Source organism: Oryctolagus cuniculus, chromosome 17 (assembly GCF_051225735.1).
Source record: "Oryctolagus cuniculus isolate XC-2025 breed Fujian yellow rabbit chromosome 17, ASM5122573v1, whole genome shotgun sequence".
Taxonomy (NCBI): domain Eukaryota; kingdom Metazoa; phylum Chordata; class Mammalia; order Lagomorpha; family Leporidae; genus Oryctolagus; species Oryctolagus cuniculus.
The window spans coordinates 70,850,703-70,873,137 of record NC_142883.1 but is presented as its reverse complement, the minus strand read 5'-3'; the positions used below and the strand labels follow the sequence as shown (position 1 = coordinate 70,873,137).

General features: G+C 43.7%; 1 pseudogene; it reads left to right on the top strand.

Annotated features, from left to right (window-relative positions):
• The first annotated feature begins 1,600 nt into the window (after positions 1-1,600).
• LOC138848319 (GDNF family receptor alpha-2 pseudogene) lies at positions 1,601-4,492 on the top strand (annotated as a pseudogene).
• Positions 4,493-22,435: the final 17,943 nt, after the last annotated feature.

The following is a 22,435-nucleotide window of genomic DNA, read 5'->3' as shown; positions in this document are numbered from 1 at the left end:
GAGAGAGAGAGGGAGGTCTTCCATCCACTGGTTCACTTCCCAAATGACCACCACAGCCAGAGATGTGCTGATCTGAAGCCAGGCACTTCATCTGGGTCTCCCACATGAGTGCAAGGGCCCAAAGACATGTGCCATCTTCTACTACTTTCCCAGGCCATAGCAGAGAGCTGCATCAGAAGTGGAGCAGCTGGAACTTGAACCAGCACCCAAATGGGATGCCAGTGCTACAGGCCGGGGCTTTAACCCATTGCCCCATAATGCTGGCCCCCATATGTATTTAAAATAAAGATCATGGCAATAATTAGGAAATTTTTCAAGGAAAAGTATTTATATATAGAGATACTCTATTTTTCAAGATTTAGTAATTTATTTTGAAGGAGTTATAGAGGGAGAAGGAGAGAGAGAGAATTTATATCGGCTATTCACCCCCTAGATGGACACAATGGCCAGCACTGGCCACAGCCAAAGCCAGGAGCTTCTTCCAAGTCTCTCACAAGGGTGGCAGGGCCCAGAGAGCTGGGACATCATCTGCTGCTTTCCCAGGCCAATTGCAGGAAGCTATATCAGGAGTGGAGCACTTGGGTGATGAACTGGTGCCCATGTGGGATGCCAGTGCTTCAGTTTGCAGCTTTACTTGCTATGCCAAAACACTAGCTCCTAGAGATACTCTTTAAAATGTGATAATGGAAGGCACTGTTGTATAGAACTCAGGAATAGACAAAACATATATAGCCAATAATGAGAACATTGTTCCATTAGACTATGCTGGTTCTAAGAAATGTGTGTAATTCAGTGGCTAAGAGAGAGTGTCAGTGGTCTCACAATTAAAATTGAGCAAGATGTCCTGAGGTGCACAGTGGGAGGAGTGGCTGACAGAATATAGATGATGTACACATCTGTTGGAAATAAATTCAAAGATAAACCTAAAAATACAAAAGGGCTGCATTTGTTAATATATATTGTTTATTGTAAGTAAAAACTGAATTTATAGGTGGAAGAATTGAGAAACTGCCAACCAGTTATGAGGACCACTTGGTGAAAAACCTCACTACATTTGCATCAAAATTCAAGGGAAAACAGAAATGAATGAAACATAAAGTGAAATTTTGCAGAATATCCAATAAATCTTGAAGGAAGCATACTTGTAAGCAGCACTACACCACTGAGTTCATAACAATATGATAATTTGTGGGTTATCAGAACTAAAGTAAGATTTAAAAATATACCACCTGGAATGTGAAAATGAATATACTGGACAAGATTTTAAAAACTGGGTACTTAAAATTGTTAACAAAATAGAAATTGTCATTTTGTTGATGATATCATATTGTTGTAATTGGCTGTCCCTAGGATACTGATGATTCACACAAGTGATAACAGTAAATTAAAACAAAATAGAACAAAATAAAGGCAGCTGCTGCCACGGGGCGGGGTGGGGACCGGGAGGAGGAGGAGGGTGCAGAGGCTCGGGTGGGTGGGTTTGCGCCCCAGCAGGACGGGTGGGGGGGAGCCAGTGAGTTTCCCGCCCAGGCACCAGGGAGAAAGCCAAAAAAAAAAAAAAAAAAAAAAAAACCCAAAAACAAAAAACCTGTGGGATTTATTTAACGTGATCTTGGCAAACGCCTTCTGCCTCTTCTTAGCCAAGACCCTCCGCTCTTCGGCCAGCCCTTCCTCCCTGCAGGGCCCGAGCTCCACCGCTGGCGCCCTGGTGACTGTGTCCAGGCGACTGAGCTGTGCGGAGCGGAATCCGACTGCAGCTCCAGCTACTGCACACTGTGGCAGTGCCTGGCGGGCCGCGACCGCAACCCCGGGCTGGCCCACAAGGAGTGCCAGGCGGCCCCGGAGGCGCTGCAGGAGAGCCCACTGTGAGACGGCCGCTGCAAGTGGGGCATGAAGGAGCTGCAGTGCCTGCAGATCTACCGGAGCCTCCACCCGGGGCTGACCGAGGGGGAGGAGTTTTAGGAGGCCTCTCCCTGCCAGCCAGTCACCTCCCACCTCTCCGACGTCTTCAGGCTTGCCTCCTCTTCTCAGGGACAGGGGCAGACCCTGCGGTCAGCGCCAAGAGCAACCAGGCCAGCAACCTGAACGGCAACTGCAAGAAGCTGCGCTCCTCCTACATCTCCATCCTCAACCCAGGAGCTCGCACACGGAGCTCTGCAGCTGTTGCCAGTGCCACAAGGCCCTGTGCCTGTTCTTCAACCGCGTGCCCAGCAAGTACACCTACCACATGCTCCTCTGCTCCTGCCGAGACCAGGCGTGTGCGAGCGCCGCTGCCAGACCATCCTGCCCAGCTGCTCCTACGAGGACAAGGAGCGCCTACCTGCCTGGACCTGCGTGCCCTGAGCCGCACCGACCACCTGTGCCAGTCCAGGCTGGCCAACTTCCACACCAACTGTCGAGCCTGCTACCAGACACTCACCTGCTGCCCAGGGGACAGTTACCAAGTGTGTCTGGGCTCCTACGCCGGCATGGTTGGCTAAGACATGACACCCCACTACATGGACTCCAGCCCCACTGGTGTGGTGCAGCTGCCACAGCAGGGGAACACAGAGGAGGACTGTGAGAGGTTCCTGAGGGACTTCACTGAGAACCTGCACCTCTGGAATGCCATCCAGGCCTTCAGCAATGGCACAGATGTGAGCATGTCCCCTGTGGGGAGCAACCCGGACTGGACTGAGTTACTGGAATTAAGACTTATTCTATGCATCTGCTCTCCCACAATATGGCGCTGGGAGAGGAGAAAACAGCTTCTACGCAGCTGCCTTTGCCAACTTGAGTGATGACCTCCAGGAGCTAATCCTGCTCCTGATTGGAGGAGAGCAGCGTACTCGGCGTGTGGGCAGCCGAGTTGGGATTGGCGGAGGAGGACTATAAAAGAGGAGAGAGACAGCATGCACCAGGAACATCTAAGGGGAACATCTATCTGAAGGAACACCTGTGCAGCCCCCAAGAGAGCCGGCCGGCGGTGTGCCGCTCCCCCGCGGAAGTGGGGAAAGTGGCAGGGGGAACCGCCCTTCCACGGAGGTGGAAGGGACGGTAGCCAACCCGGGAAGAACCAGCAGCAAACCCGGGGAGGGCCGAGCAGACAAAAGAACAGCGCAGGGTCCTGTGTCGTTCCCCCACGAAGACGGGGAGCGACAGTCCCCAAAGGGCCCCTCTTTCCTGGCCACATAGGCCCTCGGGTGGAGAAGATGCTTTCTCTGCTGGATGACCTGGGTGACAGCACTGGCCTGGGCACAAGTGCCATGACCACCTGCCCTTCTGTCCAGGAGCAGGGGTGAAGGCCAGCAGCTCCAGAGTTGGGCCTGTCCTTCAGGGAGCTGATGACAGACATCATCCCAGGAAGCAGCAAGGTGATCAAACCCAACTCAGGCCTCAGCCGAGCCAGGCTGTCAGCTGCCTTGACTGTGCTCCCCCTCCTCATGCTCACCTGGGCCTTGTAGACCCCACCCTGGGGAACTGTGTCCACAAGTCTTCTGGAAGCGCCTCTGACAAGAACTCCTGCCTGACACAGCAGACACAGAAACACACGAGACAACCACACACACCTTGCAAACAAAACAAAACAAAATAGGACAAAAGCGAGTCTTGTCTCTGAGCCTGTCTCCTCCCAGGTTTCTTCTCTGAAGTTTTTCTAAGCTGGACAGACAAGCGGGGGGCAGCCTCCATCCTCGGCTGGAGTTTTCTTCTCTGGACCCCTTTGAAGCAACAGACCAAGACCCCTGCTGCCAGGGGGACTGTGACTGTGCCTGCTGCAGGCTGAGGCAGGGCAGCCCATGCTGGACACCTGCCAGGGGCAGCAGGCACTGGGAACCTGTGGATCCCATCTGTCCCTCCTCTTAGCTGCAGGAGTGCTGACTGCTTCTGTGCCCTCAGCAGGCCGGTGGGCCAGAGTCTGGCATGGGTGGGGGACCCCTGCAGAAGGGGTGATGTACCCTGAGCTCCCTGGGAGGCACGGATGGCAGAGAGCCCAGCCCAGCCCAGCCCACCTGGGGCACCAGCTCCAGGGTGGAGGTGGGGGCTTCTGCCTCCTTGGTGGCAAGAGTTTTAGGGTCAGAGAGAAAAGAGGCTTTGTTGGTGCTGGGTGGGTGGGTGTCTGGTCTCACTGGACAGGGGCAGCAGGATCCGGCAGTGGGTGCAGGTCTCCAGCAGTTGTCTGCATGCCCCTCTCATGCCCATGCCCCCCTCCATCTCTGAGACCTAAGTCAGCTGTACATACAGTCTTTCCAAATGTGTGTATATGCACATCACATCCGTGTGTCCTGTGGTTCCCTGTTTTTTCTTCCTTTTTTTAAGAAATGGACCTATTGAAATAATACCCCTTCCACTCCTCCCTCCCAAGATGAATGAAAAGGTGTTATTCTAAAGTTTACTTTTTAATAATGTTGTCTACAATGGGAACAGACAGCCCCTGGCCCCTCCACTCCCTCTGTGTGCCTGGCTGCTGTCAGCCCAGCTGGGGCTGGGGCTGGGGCCCCTGTTCCGCATTCGTGGTTAATTAAGCAAAAGGCACCAATAAAAAAAAATACATCTGTTACAGTTATATGCTAATTACTGTAAGTAGTGTAGGAGCAATGGTAGAGTAAGAGCCAATAAAAGCAATTTGCTACACAATGTTCTGTTACAATTAAATAATAATTAGATAATTACAAAAAGCTAAACAAGTTAAATCAAGTAAATATCAGGGCAGTTACCAGGATAATATCTGCGGTATTCTCTTGTGTTGACTGATGCTACCAAAAATCTCAGTACCAGTGATAAATTCGGAGTTCCCTAAAACCATAAAATAGTTTAAAAATGTGTGATTCTCATAGTATGAACAAATACTTTGGTGATAAACCATTCAGAGATACTGTGTACATGAAGGATTCCAAGACAACTTAGACATTTTTCAGAGGGCTAATAATCTTACAATGAGAAAGCCAATGCAGCTGTCTATGGGCTCTTGATGCTAGATCAAGATACACTAAGAAAATGAAATTACAGAAATTATATGTAGGTAATATCTTTGAATTCAAAGACAAAAATGGATGGGTGTAATTTTTATAATAAAATGATGTTGTGATAACCATGAGTGAATAAAGTATTTTGGCAGAAACAATGAATGCCTTGAAATATAATCAAAATCATATAAAAAATTGCAGGAACTAAAATCCAGAACAGGTCTTGACCTTTCCAGAGTGATCTTAAAGGGAGAACATGAGCACTAGTAAATTTCAACATCAATAGGAAAGTAATCCCATAAAAAATCCAAAAAGGGTGAAAAGCATCCTTGAAACAAAGAGTACTCTGGCCTAGATGTCTCTGAGAAGTTTTGAAGATAGAAATTGCTTGTTCCAGAATTTGGAGTGAATTGACAGCACAATGAAAAAGCTAACAAACATGGTCACATGCTCAGGGTGCTAGTACTGGTATGCACTATGATTTGATGATATAATTGGGAAATATTCAGAAACTCAAATACAGGGCCAGCGCCACAGCTCACTAGACTAATCCTCCACCTGCAGCACCAGCACCCTGCGTTCTAGTCCTGGTTGGGGCACTGGATTCTGTCCTGGTTGTTCCTCTTCCAGTCCAACTCTTTTCTGTGGCCCGGGAATGCAGTGGAGGATGGCCCAGGTCCTTGGGCCCTGCACCCGCATGGGAGACCAGGAGGAAGCACCTGGCTCCTGGCTTTGGATCAGCGCAGCGGACCGGCCTTAGCGGCTACTTGGGGGTTGAACCAAAGGAAAAAGGAAGACCTTTCTTTCTGTGTGTCCCTCTCTCTCTCTCACAGTCTAACTCTGCCTGTAAAAATAAATAAAAAAATAAAAAAATAAATAAATAAAAAATAAACTCAAATACAAAGTAAAGCTTAAAAACCTTTTACTTATTAGATATAAATTACATTGTGGTTACTGAGGGTAGAAATGCTATTTTGTAGGAGTAATAATGAAGTGATAAACACATAAAAGAGAATTTGTTAAAAAATAGTTCATTCAATTACCTTTAAAGTGGAAAATAAGGGGAAAAAGTGAATGGAAATAAAGCAAAGGTCTTGGAAATTACCAGGAGCATCATAGAGAACAATATTCATATTTACAGGTATGCTTTGAACATTCAACATGGCAGTTTAATTTATAATTCTCTAGAATTTCAGCCAAACTAAAATAATATAACCTCTGGGAACTAAGAAATATTGAATGGGTCAAGATGACTCTAAGAATCTGGGGACATGAAATAGTTGCAAAGACACTTTTGATTATTTCCATGTCACAAAGAGAAAGCCCCCCAATAAGTCCTGGGATTAATAATAGCAGTTCTAATTCACAATCAGATACTAATGATAAAAATGGATCACACAAGTACATTAAAAACAATGATAAATAAAATAATGCATATTTAATAATATATAAGTTAAATAATAGTATGATCAGCAGATATGAAGATCCTTGTGGATTAAGAGTCTCATAAATTATTTTACTCCCAGAAAATGTTTAAAATCATAGATTTTTTGAAAATTTAAGTTTTTGTGAAATTGATTAAGCCACAATAAAAGTTTACCATGGTTATCTATAGTTTTATGTACTAGGATTGACTTGTACTACACATCATTGATGTATACATATTATAGAAATAAAAGTGACCTTTCTACTTTTTACTTGTTAAACCTTATGATAGCGGTGCATTATACTTGTAATTATACAGTAAATTGAAAGTATTTTATTGCAAAAGTTAAAGAAAAAAGGAAAAGAAAGCGAGAGGATTAAGGGAGGGAGGCTGAAGTATGATGGTCTTCTTAGAACCGTATCTATGAAATACATTAGATCTATTTTTTAAGGATTGATTTATTTATTTGAAAGTCAGAGTTACACAGAGAGAGGAGAGGCAGAGAGAGAGAGATAGAGATAGATAGAGAGAGAGGTCTCCCATCTGATGGTTCACTCCCCAGTTGGCCACAACTGCCAGAGTTGTGCCGATCTGAAGCCAGGAGCCAGGAGCTTCCTCTGGGTCTCCCATGTGGGTGCAGGGGCCCACGGACTTAGGCCATCTTCTACTGCTTTCCCAGGCCATAGCAGAGAGCCAGATGAAAGTGGAGCAGCCGGGTCTCGAACCAGCACCCACATGGGATGCCAGCACTTCAGGCCAGGAAGTTAACCCGCTGTGCCACAGCATCAGTCCCTGAAATCTATTTTCTTATATTAATAAAACATAAAAAATTAAAAAGGAATATGCATGTGAGTATATAACCTATATTCTGATGATGGGAAATAGCAGTAAGCAACAATGTAGCAGCTATAATAGCAAGACAAACACAAGAGAATTGGGTGAAGCAATATGTATTAGATATACACAAAACTTGAGAAATAACAGAAAAAAGTCAACAATAAGTAAAGAAAATACCATGTCAGTTACCAGAAAAGAGTCAAAAGTTTATCACCACGAAAGGGAGAATGATAATATGTGCCCATATATATGTGTGTGTGTGTATAGACACACACACACACACACACACACGTGTGGAGAATCATTACCCTTTACTAAGGTGGCTCTGAGGCACTGTGAATCTGAAGGTTTCCAGGACAGCTTATAAAATGTTGGAGCTGAGGATGACCTCACAATAAAAATTTATGTTGTCATGACTACAGGTTCACAGGGCTGGAACTGGTCTAGATTAGAATATTTTGAAGAAAAGTGAGCTCAGTGATTTTGAAGACCAAACAAAATCCTACATTTCTACACTGAGATTGTATTTCAATGTACCTGAATATCTATAAGGCTAAAATGCAAACTCCTCCTAATGAGGGAGATGAAATCAGCCATAGATTGTGCTTAGATACTAAGAACATATTTGATTGGACACCTTCCTAATCTATAGAACTGATGGCCTAAAACTGATAAAGAAAACTAAGGTAGCCTGAAGCCTCTGTGCAAAGACTGACATAAATTAGTTTATTGACAATTTACTCAGGTAGTAGTAACAAATTCAAATATAATATGAAAAATAGACAAATGTGTAATTTCAACACATTGTATTTTGATAATTGTGTTTATTAATGAAAATTTCAGTAGAAGCAGAAATAGGATCACAAAGAGATGTAATGGGTATAGATAAATAGTTTTTAAACACCTTTAAAAATACAGAAAATTTGCAGTCTCTTAAGTCACGGAAATGCTAAGCAGTTTAATTCAATAATATCTTGAAAATTTTATTAGTATAAAGGGATCTTTCATGTATTTCACAGCTACAAATTTGATGATAACCATATTTCCCTTCCCCCTCCCTCCATCCATTCACTTCCTTCTTTGTTTTCTTTAATTTTTTCAAAGACAAAATTTAATTCCACTCTTTAATCATAGGTTTAATTCATTGCTAACTTTAATATTCAACAAGTGAAAAGTAGAAAGACTAAAGTTCCACAGGAGTATGAAAAAGGGATAAAAATAATAATTATATACTAAGATGTCAGTTTCATTTCTGTATATTTTTGGTATCCTATGTTAATTGACACATATCAGAAAATATATGATATTTGTCTTTTTTGGACTGGCTTATTTCACTAAGCATAATGATTTCCAATTGCAACCATTTTGTTGCATAAGACAGAATTTGATTCTTTTTTTTGCTGAATAGTATTCCATATTGTGTGTGTGTGTGTGTGTGTGTGTATCACATTTTCTTTATCCAGTTATCAGCTGGTGGTCTGAAACCTAAGATAACAATGTCTTAATCTAGTGATTGGGAATTTTAAAGTGATTGGCCAATTATGAGTCTTTAGAAATAAAGAAAATGTAAAACCAGTGCACCCCAAGAAGGTCAAAGATCTCTATGATGAGAATTACAAAACATTAAAGAATAAAATAGAAGAATATACAAAAAATGGACCAATCTTCCATGTTCCTGGATTAGAAGAATCAATATCATCAACACATCAATACTTCTGAAAGGAATTTACAGGTTCAACAGGATATCAATCAAAAAATAAAGAAAATTCTTCTCAGATAAAGAAAAAATGTTGCTAGGGCTGGTGCTGTGGTGCACCATGTGGGCTCAGGTTTGGGTCCTGGCTGCTCCACTTCTGGTCCAGCTCTATGCTGTGGCCTGGGAAAGCAGTGGAGGATGGCCCTGGTTCTTGGGCTCCTGAACTCATATAGGAGACTTGGAGGTGGCTCCTGGGAGTCCTGGCTTTGTATCGGCATGGCTCTTGCCATTGCAGCCATCTGGGGAATGGGACAATGGATGGAGGACACCCCCCCCCCGCCTCTGCCTCTGCCTGTCATTCTTTCAAATAAATAAATAAATCATTTAAAAATTATGCTGACATTCATATGGAAACACAGGAGACCCCAAATAGCTAAAGCAGTCTTATACAACAAAAACAAAGCCAGAGGCATCACAACACAGATTTCAAGACATACTACAGGGCAGTTATTTTCAAAACAGCCTGATATTGGTACAAAAACATATGCATAGACCAGTGGAAAGGAATAGAAATGCCACAAATCAATCCAAGCATCTACAACCAACTTATCTTTGACAAAGGAGCTAAAATCAACCCTGGGGGAAGGACAGTATCATCAACAAATGGTTCTGGGAAAACTGAATTTCCACAAGCAGAAGTATGAAGCAAGACCCCTACCTTAACACCTTATGCAAAAATCCACTCAAAATTTGTTAAATACCTAAATCTAAGACATAAAACCATCAAATTATTTGAGAACATTGGGGAAATCCAGCAAGACATTAGCATAGGCAAAGAGTTCATGGAAAAGATCTCAGAGGCATAGGTGATCCAAGCTAAAATTGACAAATGGGATTCTATCAAATTGAGAAGCCTCTGTACTGCAAAACAAATAATCAGCAAAGTGAAGGGGCAACCAACAGAATGAGAGAAATTATTTGCAAGCCATGCAACTGATAAAGGATTAATAACCAGACTATATGAAGAGATCAAGAAACTCCACAATATCAAAACAGACAACCCATTTAAGAAATGGGCAAGGGACTAAACAGAGATTTTTCAAAAGAGGAAACCCAAATAGCCAACAAGCACATGAAAAAATGCTCAGGATTACTAGCCCTCAAAGAAATGCAAATCAAAACCACAGTGAGGTTTACCTCACTCCATTTAGAATGACTTTCACACAAAAATCATCAAACTTCAAATTCTGGCAAGGATGTGGGGAAAAGGCACCCTAATCCACTGTTGGTGGGCATGTAAGACAGTATGGAGAACCCTCAGAAATCTAAATAGTCCTATCATAAGACAAAGCCATCCCACTCCTGGGAATTTACCAAAGAGAAATGAAATCAGCATATGAAAAAGTTATCTGCACCCCCATGTTTATTGCAGTTCAATAGCTAAGACATGGAAACAACCCGAATGCCCATCTGAAGATTGGATAAAGAAATTATGGACTATATATGGATACTACACAACAGTAAAAAAAGTGAAATCCAGTCATTCACAACAAAATGGATGAGTCTGGAAAACATCAAACTTAGTGACCAGTCCCAAAGGGACAAATACCGTATGTTCTCCCTGAACTGTGATACCTAATAGAGAACCTGAAAGGCTCTCTCTCTAGTGAAATTGACACTTTGAGAAGCAGTGACTTGAACAGCCCTTATCTCGACTGTTTAGGAACAGTGTTTATTTTTCATGCTATTTGTCAAACTCTTTACTTAGCACAGAGTTAAACTGTGTGTATAAAGTCAATTGAAAATAGATCTGGGCCAGTTGGGGCTGCAGCTGAGGCGGAGGCTGAGGAGGAGGGTGATCCCCAGGCGACAGGTACGGCGCTGCGGCTCTGCCCGGTCCCGGCCTTGGCGCGTGGCCCGCACCCCTCCCGCGGGGGTCGCCATGCCTGTGGCGTTTCTGGCAGCGCTCAGGGCCTCGCGGGCGCCCGGTCAGGAGCCACCTGTGCGGCTGCATCCGCTGGTGCGTCCCTGGGACCCGCGGCGGGCGGCGTAGCCAGCGTGGCCCCGGCCACAGCGACGCGCGTGGTTCCTCTGGCGGCGGGGCGTGCCCGCGTGGCCAGCGCGTGAGGGGGGCGCGGACCGGCGCCGGGCCGGGAGTCTCTGGGGCCGCAGGGGAGTGGCGGCGAGGCACCCAGGGGAGTGTCCGGCGGGGCAGGCTAGTGGAGCCGCTGCGCGGTGGCCTCTCCGTGCGGTGTGCGGGGTGCGGGGGTCCCAGCGCTGTGTTCCGGAGGTCACGTGTGGGAGCCAGGCCTCTGGAGCGGTGGGGGTGCGTTTGCGGGATGACCGACAGCGGTCGGGGCTCCGTGATCCTCGGGGCGCTCCCCCGCCTTTGACCTCACCTGGCGCTCCTGCAGGTGGCTTGCCAGACTCGGGGACGCTGGGACGTGTCAGGTGTGCCCCTGCGGTCCGCTGGCATGGGGAACCCCGCAGTGGGAGGGTTTGCGGACTCCTGGGACACAGCCTGTCGCCTCCTGGCCGGTTGCAGGTGCAGTGGAGTAGCGAACCCTGTTTCAGGAAACCGACCCCGGGCGGCAGGTGCCTGTCGCAGGAGAGCTTGCGTACCCAGCAGGCTGGATTCAGGCAGAGGTGGAGCAGGCCTCTTGCAGGAGAAGCCTCGCTGCTCCCAGGAGCGCGCTGGATTCCCAGCTCCCTGACCGCTGGCCAGAGCCCACCGGAAGTGTTGCAGGGGGCCCGGCGGGACCCAGGGATCCCTTTCTTTATTGGTGCCTGTGGGATTGCTACAAAGGTCGCCCTCCTGGGGCTTGAGGATAAGGTTGTGCAGGCCCTGAGCTGTGAGAGTTTGCTAGGGCAGCGAGGCACCGTGAATTCTCTACAGGGTAACCCCCTGTCCGGTACGTGCTGCGTGGACAAGCATCTTTTCTTAACGTGGGGCGGGGGTTAAGCTCCAGCCTGACCCCGCTTGCAGTTCCCACCTCCTCCTGCCGCAGGCGACCGCGGTTAGCAGCTTGGCTTGGGTCCCCTCCGTTCTGTTTTCACATGCCATCCACACGTGTGCCCAGGACGGGTGGGCCTCCTGGCGCTCTCCTGCCTGCGTTTCCACGGGCTCAGTTTTCTATCGCTGTGGGCAGGGCCTTGACAATAGGACTTGTGGTTCTGGTGGCCTGTGGGCCAAAACCAAGGTGTCAGCAGGACCACGCGTCCCTCCTGGAGCCTCCAGGCTGGAACCGGCTTCCTGGCCTTCCCAGCCTCCGACACTTCCTGAGCTCCTTGGCTGGCAGCCCGGTGCCTCCCCAGCACTGCTGAGTGGAGCCTTTTGCTGCCTTTGCTCTGGTTCTCCTCTCCCTTTGAAAGCTTCACATGAAAAACAAAAACAAAAACAACTGTTGCAGATAATGTCAGGTAGCCCTGTAGTTTTCAAAAAAGACTTATTCATGTGAAAGATCCAGTGACAGAGAGAGGGAGGAAGCTCCTACCCTCTGGTTCGCTCCCTAAATGGCTGCAACAGCCAGATCTGGGCCAGGCTGAAGTCAGGATCTTCCATGCAGGTCTCCCCCGTGGGAGGCAGGGGCCCAAGCACTTGGGCCATCACCTGCTGCTTCCCAGGATGCATTAGCAGGGAGCTGGGGCTCTCACCTGGGCACTCCCATATGGGATGCGGGTAGGGTATTCCAGGTGGTGGCTTACTCCAGAGCTGTTCCTATGGCTTCACTTCTGAGTGCCCACCCGAGCTGTCCACAATAATCTTTTCATGTGGGGTTGTCTTTTTTTCTTATTGGTTAATAGCAGTGTTTTTTCTTTTTATGCATTTGGGATTCTAAGCCTTTGTGAATTAAAAATCAAAATTATTATATAATATATTTTAGAGGGAGAGGGAGGAAGGTAAGAAAGGAGGGGGGAGAGAGAGAGAAGGAAAAAGAGAGAGAGAGAAATTTCTCAGCCACTGCTCCACTGTCCAGATGCCCACAACAGCCTGGGCTGGGCCAGGCTGAAGCCAGGAGGATCCGGGAACTCAGTCCAAGTCTCCCACGTGGATGGCAGGGACCCAAGTCCTCCACTTCCCATGGTGCACAGCAGCAGGAAGCTGGAAATCGAACTGCAGTGTGGGAAGTGGGTGTCCCCAGTGGAGTCTTACCTGTTGGGCCACACGCTGCCCCTCCCCCACCTGCTGTGGAATTTGTGTTGATTGTAGCTATCTGATGGCCTAGGACATCCTGTTCCCTGGCTGTGCAGGATACGAATTTATGTTAGTGCCTGACCAGCTCAGTGATTGTGACCTCGGAAAAGAATGGCAGGGACCGGCGCAGCTTCAGTAAAGTCACCGCCTGCAGCGCCAGCATCCCATATGGGCTGCTCTACTTCCAATCCAGCTCTCTGCTATGGCCTGGGAAAGCAGTAGAAGATGGCCCAAGTCCTTGGGCCCCTGCACCCAATGGGGGAGACCCGGAAGAAGCTCCTGGCTTCAGATGGGTCCAGCCCTGGCCATTGTGGCCATTTGGGGAGTGAACCAGCAGATGAAAGACGGATCTCTCTCCCTGCCTCTACCTCTCTGTAACTCTGCCTTCCAAATAAATAATCTATAAAAAAAGAAAAAAAAAGGAAAAGAAAAAGAGAAAGAATAGCAGAAAAAAATAGATCTTAGTAAAAAATAACAATAGGAATAGGAGAGGGAGGAGGAAGAGGGGTGGGTAGGAAGGGTCACCATATTCCTAAAGTTGTAATTATGAAGTGTATGAAGTTTGTAACTATAAAGTAGTTCTACATACTTTCCATAGACTTACTTATAACAATACAGTTTAAAAACTCACTATGAGACCACAAATCTCCTTAAGCTGGGAGGTAAAAATACTATCTTAAGTGTTAAAGTGATCATACAGATAGGATTAAGGGTCTGGTAACAATCATAGATAGAATTAAAAAGGCGAGTGCTCCAACATGGGAAGCAGTCCACACAGCAGACTAATAGAATGACAGTTGCTTTAAGTAGCACTCAAACCTCAGAATCAGACCTTATAGCATTCTGGTCAGGCTGAAAAGTCCACGAGAGCATTTCAGGCACAGAAAGACACAATACTGTGGCAAAAAATGTCCTACATGAAGGATCTCCGTGGGTGAGACCCCAGTGGAAAGAAGTGGTCATCAAAGAACTAACTACTTTTCTCTGAAAGGAGGAGGGAACTTCCACTTTCCTTATGGCCCTGTCTAAATACTGATCATATTCTTAGAATTGTATGTTTTTAACTACATGGCATCTGTTCTTTTAATATTAATAAAATAAATTATTAAAAATATATACTTCATTCTGTTGAGTGTGACTAGGTATCACATTGAGGTTTTAATTTGCATTTCACTGGTGACTAATTATGGTGAGCATTTTTATGTTTTTTTTTATTTTTAAGATGTTTGTTGCTATTTATTTGAAAGCAAGAGTTACAGAGAGAGGTTTTCCATCTGCTGGTTCTATCCCCAGATGGCCACAATGACCAGGGCTGGTCTAGGTCAAAACTAGGAGCCAGGAGCCAGGAACCAGGAGGCAGGAACCTTATCTGGGATTCCCATGTAGGTGGCAGAGTGAAAGGACTTGGACATTTTTTAGCTGCTTTTCCCAAGCCATTAGTAGGGAGCTGGACTGGAAGTAGAGCAGCCAGGTCATGAATTGGTGCTCATATGAAATGCTCCATTATTGGCAAAGACTTTACCTGCTGTGTCACAATGCTGGCCCCTCATGTGCTCTTATTTATATGTGTTCTTTTATGAAGTGTGTTCAAATAATTTTTCTTTTTTATTGGTTTATTTTATTGTTGAGTTATAAACATCTGTATGTAAGTTGTATGAAGATGTATGCATTGCAAATTTCTGCTCTGTGTGATTTGATTGTTTTTTCCTAACAAAGTATTTATTAATTATCATGTTGTGCTCAACATTAGATGATATGTAAAATGCAACTGAGAAAGGGATATCAAAGAACTGTGCTTTCTCTTTGAACCAGACATGAGTAATAATGAGATGGTAAATTCTAAGCAGAGAAGTATTTGGTTCATTGTGTTTTTTGTATATTTTCCTTTGTTTCAGTTTCCTGTAATAAACTTCATATCTATTTCTTTGTATCCTATCATTCAATTTAATTATCACATATCGTTAGGCAGCCTTTAAAAATTTTTCTATTAACTATAAAGAGCATACTCAGTTAAGAATTCTTTATCACTTTATTTTAGAAGAAAAACATCACATATTCATGAAACTATTGTTAAATCAAATAGACATAGTTTTCATTTACCCACACATGAATATAAAATGCACTCAATTGGTAAATCACACAGAGATTACAAAGGGAATACAATTTTCATGTAAAATGGTTGCTAGCTGCAGCTATCGCAATTCAGCAATAATAGTTATCAAGACAATGTACATTAAGAAAACAAAAACTTAAAGCTAATTATCTATAGTAAACCGAAAGAAATTTGAAATGGAATTATTTGATTTAAAGTAAATGAACCTGCTATGAATTTAGAAAAATAACTTTGATTTTAAATGGAATAAAATAGAATTAGTTAACCGTGACTTGTTTCAAAGGGGAAACAAATACAGGGATTGATTTACTTGGTGAGAAAGGCACATAACAATTCAATTAAAAATCTGATCCAACATCAGCTGATTCCTTTCTGACTCCAGAGTAGTTAGTTCCTATATATCCTAACCACTGCAGTTTTCTCCTTTCCTCTCCTCCATATGTGAGGTTATGTTATGAGTTTTGCAGTTTATATAGACTAGGTAGGAAATTTCTCTTCTGTTCCTCTTAAAAATGTTTATTTAAAAAGACAACCTGAGGCAATTAACAAAGCAAACATAAGCAGTTTTTATCCACTCCATTAAAACATAGACACTGCTCACACTTTTGTCACCAAATTATGGTGAAGTGCATAGATAGCCAATACATTCAATTTTCAACAGTACTCAAAATCCCAACAATATACCTTATAACAAACTTTTTTTTATTTTTAATTTTTGACAGGCAGAGTGGACAATGAGAGAGAGAGAGAGACAGAGAGAAAGGTCTTCCTTTGCCGTTGGTTCACCCTCCAATGGCCGCCATTGCCAGCGCTCTGTAGCCGGCGCATCGCACTGATCCAGAGCCAGGAGCCAGGTGTTTCTCCTGGTCTCCCATGCGAGTGCAGGGTCCAAGGACTTGGGCCATCCTCCACTGCACTCCCGGGCCACAGCAGAGAGCTGGCCTGGAAGAGGGGCAACCGGGACAGAATCCGGCGCCCCGACCAGGACTAGAACCCAGTGTGCCGGCACCGCAAAGCAGAGGATTAGCCTATTGAGCCATGGCGCCAGCCTGACAAACTCTTAACATTAGTAAAAATAAAATTTCAGCAATTATAACTTATCAAATCAAACCATAAGGGGAAGAGTAATGATTTAATTCTAGATGCCGTCCTTGTTTGATGTGCCTGGTACCCTAAGAGCATTTTAATCACAGCTAGAAAAGCCATTTCTAAACTTTCAAATTTTACATTGTTTTGGTATTAAATATGCTATTAACATGCTGTCTTTAGCACATTGGATTGAACAGTATATCCTGATTAGGCTGCCATTTATGATGCTATTTTTCTAAGGTTTTGTCTAGTATAGTAAATTATTTTGAGACATTAAAATAATTCTGCTGAAAATAATTTAACATAACAAAACTTCTCTCTTTTTTTAATTTTTTTATTTTACAGAGTTATAGATAGTGAGAGAGAGAGAGAGAGAAAAGTCTTCCTTCCATTAGTTCACCCCCCAAATGGCTGCTAGGGCCAGTGCTGCGCCTACCTGAAGCCAGGAGCCAGGTGTTTCTTCCTGGTCTCCCATGTGGGTGCAGACACCCAAGCACTTGGGCCATCCTCCATTGCCCTCCCGGGCCACAGCAGAGAGCTGGACTGGAAGAGGAGCAACCAGGACTAGAACCCAGTGCCCATATGGGATGCTAGTGCTGCAAGGCGGAGGATTAACCAAGTGAGCCACGGGCCAGCCCCCAAAACTTCTCTGACCTTGCTCTACCGTGATTGATTTTAGTGAAACTGCAGTGACCAAGTTACAAAATGTTCAACCAAGTTGTTTTTATGAGAATTATGTTCGCATATTCATTCATACAAAAATTCAAGATAGTGTAATAGAAACAATAGTTGAACATTGTGGCTGTATGCATCTCCCTTTATACTATGTATTTAGAAACTGTTAAAAAAATCTTAGGTACTAGCAGTTGTGGCAAAACTAGGCAAACTTTGTAGTTGAACCATTGAAAAGGCCCTTCTTACAAGATAGTTACATGACCTTTTCAGGAGTGTGCTTTTAATTAAAGAGATTAATAAAGTGAATAGCTGTTAAAAAATCCAGAAAAGCCCAAATTTTACATTGTGGCTAATTGCATTTATACATCAGGGTTAATGATATCTAATCCCTGTCTGCATAGATTTAATTCAATTATCCATACTGCATATTGCTTTAATAGCTATGTTTAAAAAACTACTCTTTACTAAGTAGGGTCAGTTATTGTAACTTAAAAATTAATTTTTAGGGGCTGGTGTTGTGGCATAGTGAGCTAAGCCTCTGCCTGCAGCACTGGAATCCCATTTGGGCACCATTTTAAATCCTGGCTGTTTTACTTCTGATCCAGCTCTCTGCTATGGCCTGGGAAAGCAGTAGAAGATGGCCCAAATCCTTGGGCTCCTGCACCCAGAAGAAGCTCATGGATCCTGGCTTTGGATTGACATTGCAGCCAGTTGGGGAGTGAACCAGAAGAATTGCAGACCTCTCCCTCTGCCTCTCCTTTTCTCTCTGTGTAACTCTGTCTTTCAAATAAATAAACAAATCTTTTTTGTGTGTGTAAGGGTAAGGGTTTATTGGGGACAACCCAGGAGACTAGAGGGAAGGGGCGAAGAAGGACAAAGAAGGTAATAGAGAGAAGAGAGGGGAGCAGGAGAGAGGAGAGAGGGAGGGAGAGAGACAGCAGAGATGAGAGGAGCTGAGAGAGAGAGAGAGAGAGAAAGAGAGAGAGAGGAAAGAGTGAGAGAGAAAGAGAAGGGAGAAGAGACCAATAAGCAAATCTGGAAAAAAAAAAAAAAGAAGAAGAAGATGATGATGACCGAAGTATTTCGATACTGCCACCCACATGGGAGTCCCAGATGGAATTTGTTGGTCTTGGGTTTAGACTAGCACAGCCCTGGCTGTTGCAAGCGTTTGGGCAATGATCCAGAGGATGGAAGACAGCTCTCTTTGTTGCTCTGACTTTCAAATAAACAAATATAAAAATATTTTTAAGGGTTCATAAATAAAATTAAATATATGATTTTATTTTGGTGCAGTAACAATTTGGAATTCATAAAATGCATTTTTAGCTTACACACTTTCCATATATTAAAAAAATGTCTTTTTTGCCAAAAAACTATACCAAAGTAAACTCATACTTTTAAGTCTCTTTCCATTTACTTTCCAAATCTCCCCATGTTTCACCCACTGCAATGTAGGGCAGCCACAACTGATGTTCCCATCCAGGCAGTAGACTTACATTCTGAGTATTTATGGAGCCTGAAAATAAATTTTGATGCAATTTTAATTTAGAACCAGAGTGAAAAGTTTAGAATACAGTGAGAGTGGACATGAGTTTTAAGTACTCTTTTTCTTTAGTTTTTTTTTTTTTTTTTGACAGGCAGAGTGGACAGAGAGTGCTTCCTCCTGGTCTCCCATGTGGGTGCGGGGCCCAAGCACTTGGGCCATCCTCCACTGAACACCCGGGCCATAGCAGAGAGCTGGCCTAGAAGAGGGGCAACTGGGACAGAATCTGGCACCCCGACCAGGACTAGAACCTGATGTGCTGGCACCGCAGGTGGAGGATTAGCCTATTGAGCCACGGTGCTGGCTTCTTTAGGGTTTTAAGCTAGTTGACTGAATAATAAAAAAGTATTTAGACAAATATTTCTTCTTAAGTGTTTTTATTGAGTTTTAGAAATCCTGATTAAAACCACTTGCTAGTTAAATATCTTCATTGTCCCAACTTGGAGAAATGAATGTCTAGGTTAAACTCCCATGCAGTGTTGGTTAATAGTTTCTGTAATGCCTTTCAAAAAGCTTATTGACTACATTTTGCCCTATTTGAAAAATTAAATCAATGAAAATGAAAGATAAATTATGTATGTGGGGATTGTCCATAAGAACACCTGTAAAATTTATGATCTGCAATCTCAGTGTGCAAAGTTTTCCTCATTTAGACTGTTTAGCCTTGGCTTTCTTTCCCCTTTATTATGATACATCAGTGTGAATCTTAGAGATTGTCATGCTTTCTCTTGTCCAATGAAAGCTGGGTTAGATTAGCACTTCTCTACATAAGATTCTAGATTCCTGAGTGCTTATTAAGCTAGTTATGGGGGTCTGTGTGCTTGAGTCACAATTTGAAAGAAAATAATTGGTAACTAAAATGTTAACATTATTGTCATTAGCAGTATTACTAAGTATTTTCTTTTTATCTTATTGTTCATTTTATTCTTATTGGCTTTTGATGTTTTGAAAATTTACAGCATAAAACTGGGAAACTATGGACTGTTGTGCATTTGAAGGTCTATATATTTATTTTAAATTTCATGTCTGTGAACAGTGCTAGTATTTCCTTTGCTTTGTTTTTAAGTACAATCAAATTACACAGGGAAGTGACAGCTCGCAATGCATGTACCTGAGTGTAGACAGGCAATCTAAACAGTAAAGTTGGGCACTCTGGGTTTATTGGTAAACAGTGCCAAGTCTATGAGGGAATGGATAACAAACATCTTTAGCTTCCAATCAGTGAAATTTCTGTTTAAAAGTCCAAAATTTGGGGATTGGCATAGCGGTGTGGTGGTTAATGTTGCTGCTTGTAATGCTGGCATCCCATATGGGCACTGGGTTGAATCCCAGCTGCTCCACTTCTGATCCAGCTCCCTGCTAATAGACCTAGGAAAGTGGTGGAAGATTGCTTAAGTACTTGATCCCCTGCATCCACATGGGAGACCCAGAAGCCTCTGGCTCCTGGCTTCAGATTAGCCCATTTCCAGCCATTATGACCATTTGGGAGTGAACCAGTAGATGGAAGATATCTCTCTCTCTCTTCTTCTCTACCTTTGCCTTTCAAATAAATAAATACATCTTTAGGGAAAAAAGTCTGGAAATGAACAAGTGCAGATGTGCTGTGTTATTTATTTTTAGTCATAATGTACAACCTTAAAATAAGAAAGAAAGGACTCTGAATCCTGGATGGTACAGAAAGAACATGGGATTCATAGGAGATTGCTTAGCCTGAACAAGGGCACATTGAGAAGATTTTGGAAATATGGAATTAAAAGATAAGTATTCTTGCAAAAATATTTAAATCCAGGTATAGTTTTTACAGTCCATATTTTCTATCAATTTTTAAGACTCATCATGTCATCCTAGAGCTCCTCATGAAAACACAGTATTATATTTTTCTAATATAAGAATATTCTATGAGCATCACAGTTACCTGATTTCATGAATATTTATTGTAATTTTTCCACATGTCAGACATGTCCTAGAAACAAAGTGGGGGAAGTGACTGGGTCTTTTCTTTGCCCATTCCTTTCATTTAGTCTTGCCCACTCCCTTTAATATTTCATTGACCTACTGGAAACAAAGGCCAGTTGCCCCAAACTCACCTCATTGTCATCTTTTTCTCTGGATTCTCTTAGGTTGTCCTTGAATGTTTTACTCTAGAGCCTGAAAATCCTTCAGAAATGTAGTTTTAAAGCTAAGTTTTACAGGCTTCAGTTAAACATGTTTCACTGGAAGATAATATATCTATGCAGTATGTGAATCACATACTGCATTGCTAGAAGAGTGGGTCTGCCAGATAAAATGCAAGACACACTAATACTGTGTGGAACATCATCAAACCAAAAATAACATTGCCTAGCAGAAATTCAAATTTAACTATGGGCTTCATCTTTCTAAATCTGACCACTTTGTTCAAACAACATATAAAAGCTTTTCAAATTAACTAATGAATTGATGACAAACTGCTGCTTATACTGTATCATGATTAGTCCCCTTTTAACCTAGGGTGTGAGGATATTTTGATATTTGCACTTCCATCAACCAGTTATCTATCAGTCCAATTAGTTATACTTACTATTGTGAAGTCTATATATGTATAGGCTTCACAAAATACTTTTTAAATACAGTTCTATCTGTATTACCACAGTAACATTTTAGGGAAGAGAAAAACTTCCCTTGCCAGCTGTGGCTATTAGTAATTTCAAACTATAGTTTCTAGTTGAAAGACAGGCTCAATGCTTCTATAACAATAATCACTTCTTTATCTTTTCTCGAGTGGCCACAGCTCAAGCACCATGATTCCAAAGGGTAGGATTCCTTGTGTGATGAGACTAGATTGATCACACTATTTGACAAAGTAATTTCATTTCTAGAAGTTTATTCTAAGGAAACAAAAGGAATAGACCACAAAGACATCTACACAGGGTGTTACTTACAGTGTTTCTTGTAATAGCAATCAATCAACAAATAAATAGAAAAACAGAGGACAACATTCACAATGCCATCAGAAATGATTAGCTAAGTCAGTGATGGCACATCCAACCAGATTTGTCTCCTAACTAGATCTTACCATTTATTCTTATGCAGCTACTATCCAGTCTCAGCAAGATAAATGAACTTTCTAAAACAGCAGAGACTAACAAGAGACCTTGGGGCTTAAAAAAATAGTATAGAATTATGTAATATGTGGAAACATTCTTATTATCAGTATTAAAAACCCCACAGAGAAATGAGTCAGAAATATGAAGAAAATGTAAAACACCAAAGCCAATAAATAGCCATTACACTCTCCCTCATCCTAAGCAGGTGGCTGCAGCCTCCAGGTGGGATTCTCCCAGGAAGACCCGTGGGGAGGCAGGAGGGTCCCAGCAGGTGGCAGGGTCCCACTGGTGAAAGGGTGCAGCCCTGGAGGAGGTCCTTGGCCCCTGAACCCAGGCCTCACCTCTACCATCTGGAGCGGCCTGGAGTTCCCATCTCTGCTGTAAAGATGCTGATTTGTTGCATCTTCTGGGTCCTGTGTGTTGACGGCTATGTGAGCTGTCCAATCAGGCGCGGTGACATCACTGCCACATAATCACACTGGATTGTGACACCACAGAGTTCCAAATTCCTGGAGGAGAGAGGTCCAAGGAGGAGCCTCTGCTGCTTGGAGACTCAGGAGCTAGTGCGGCATCCGCTGTTCTCTGACCTTTTCCACCCAACACAGCCCATCTCATATGCCTGGGAATGGTGAGTGTGTGGGGCCAGGTCACCAGAGTGGGGGAAGGGGAAGCTGGTGGTACCTGCTGGCAGGATGCGGGCTCCAAGAGGGCGTCCCTGGAACCTGTGGGCCCGATCTCGCTGTCCCCATAGCACACTCCTGGGTTCCTTGTGGTCTAGAAGATGCGATCTGCCCTTGTAGGCCCCTTCCCTGTTCAAAGAGATGTCTCAGCC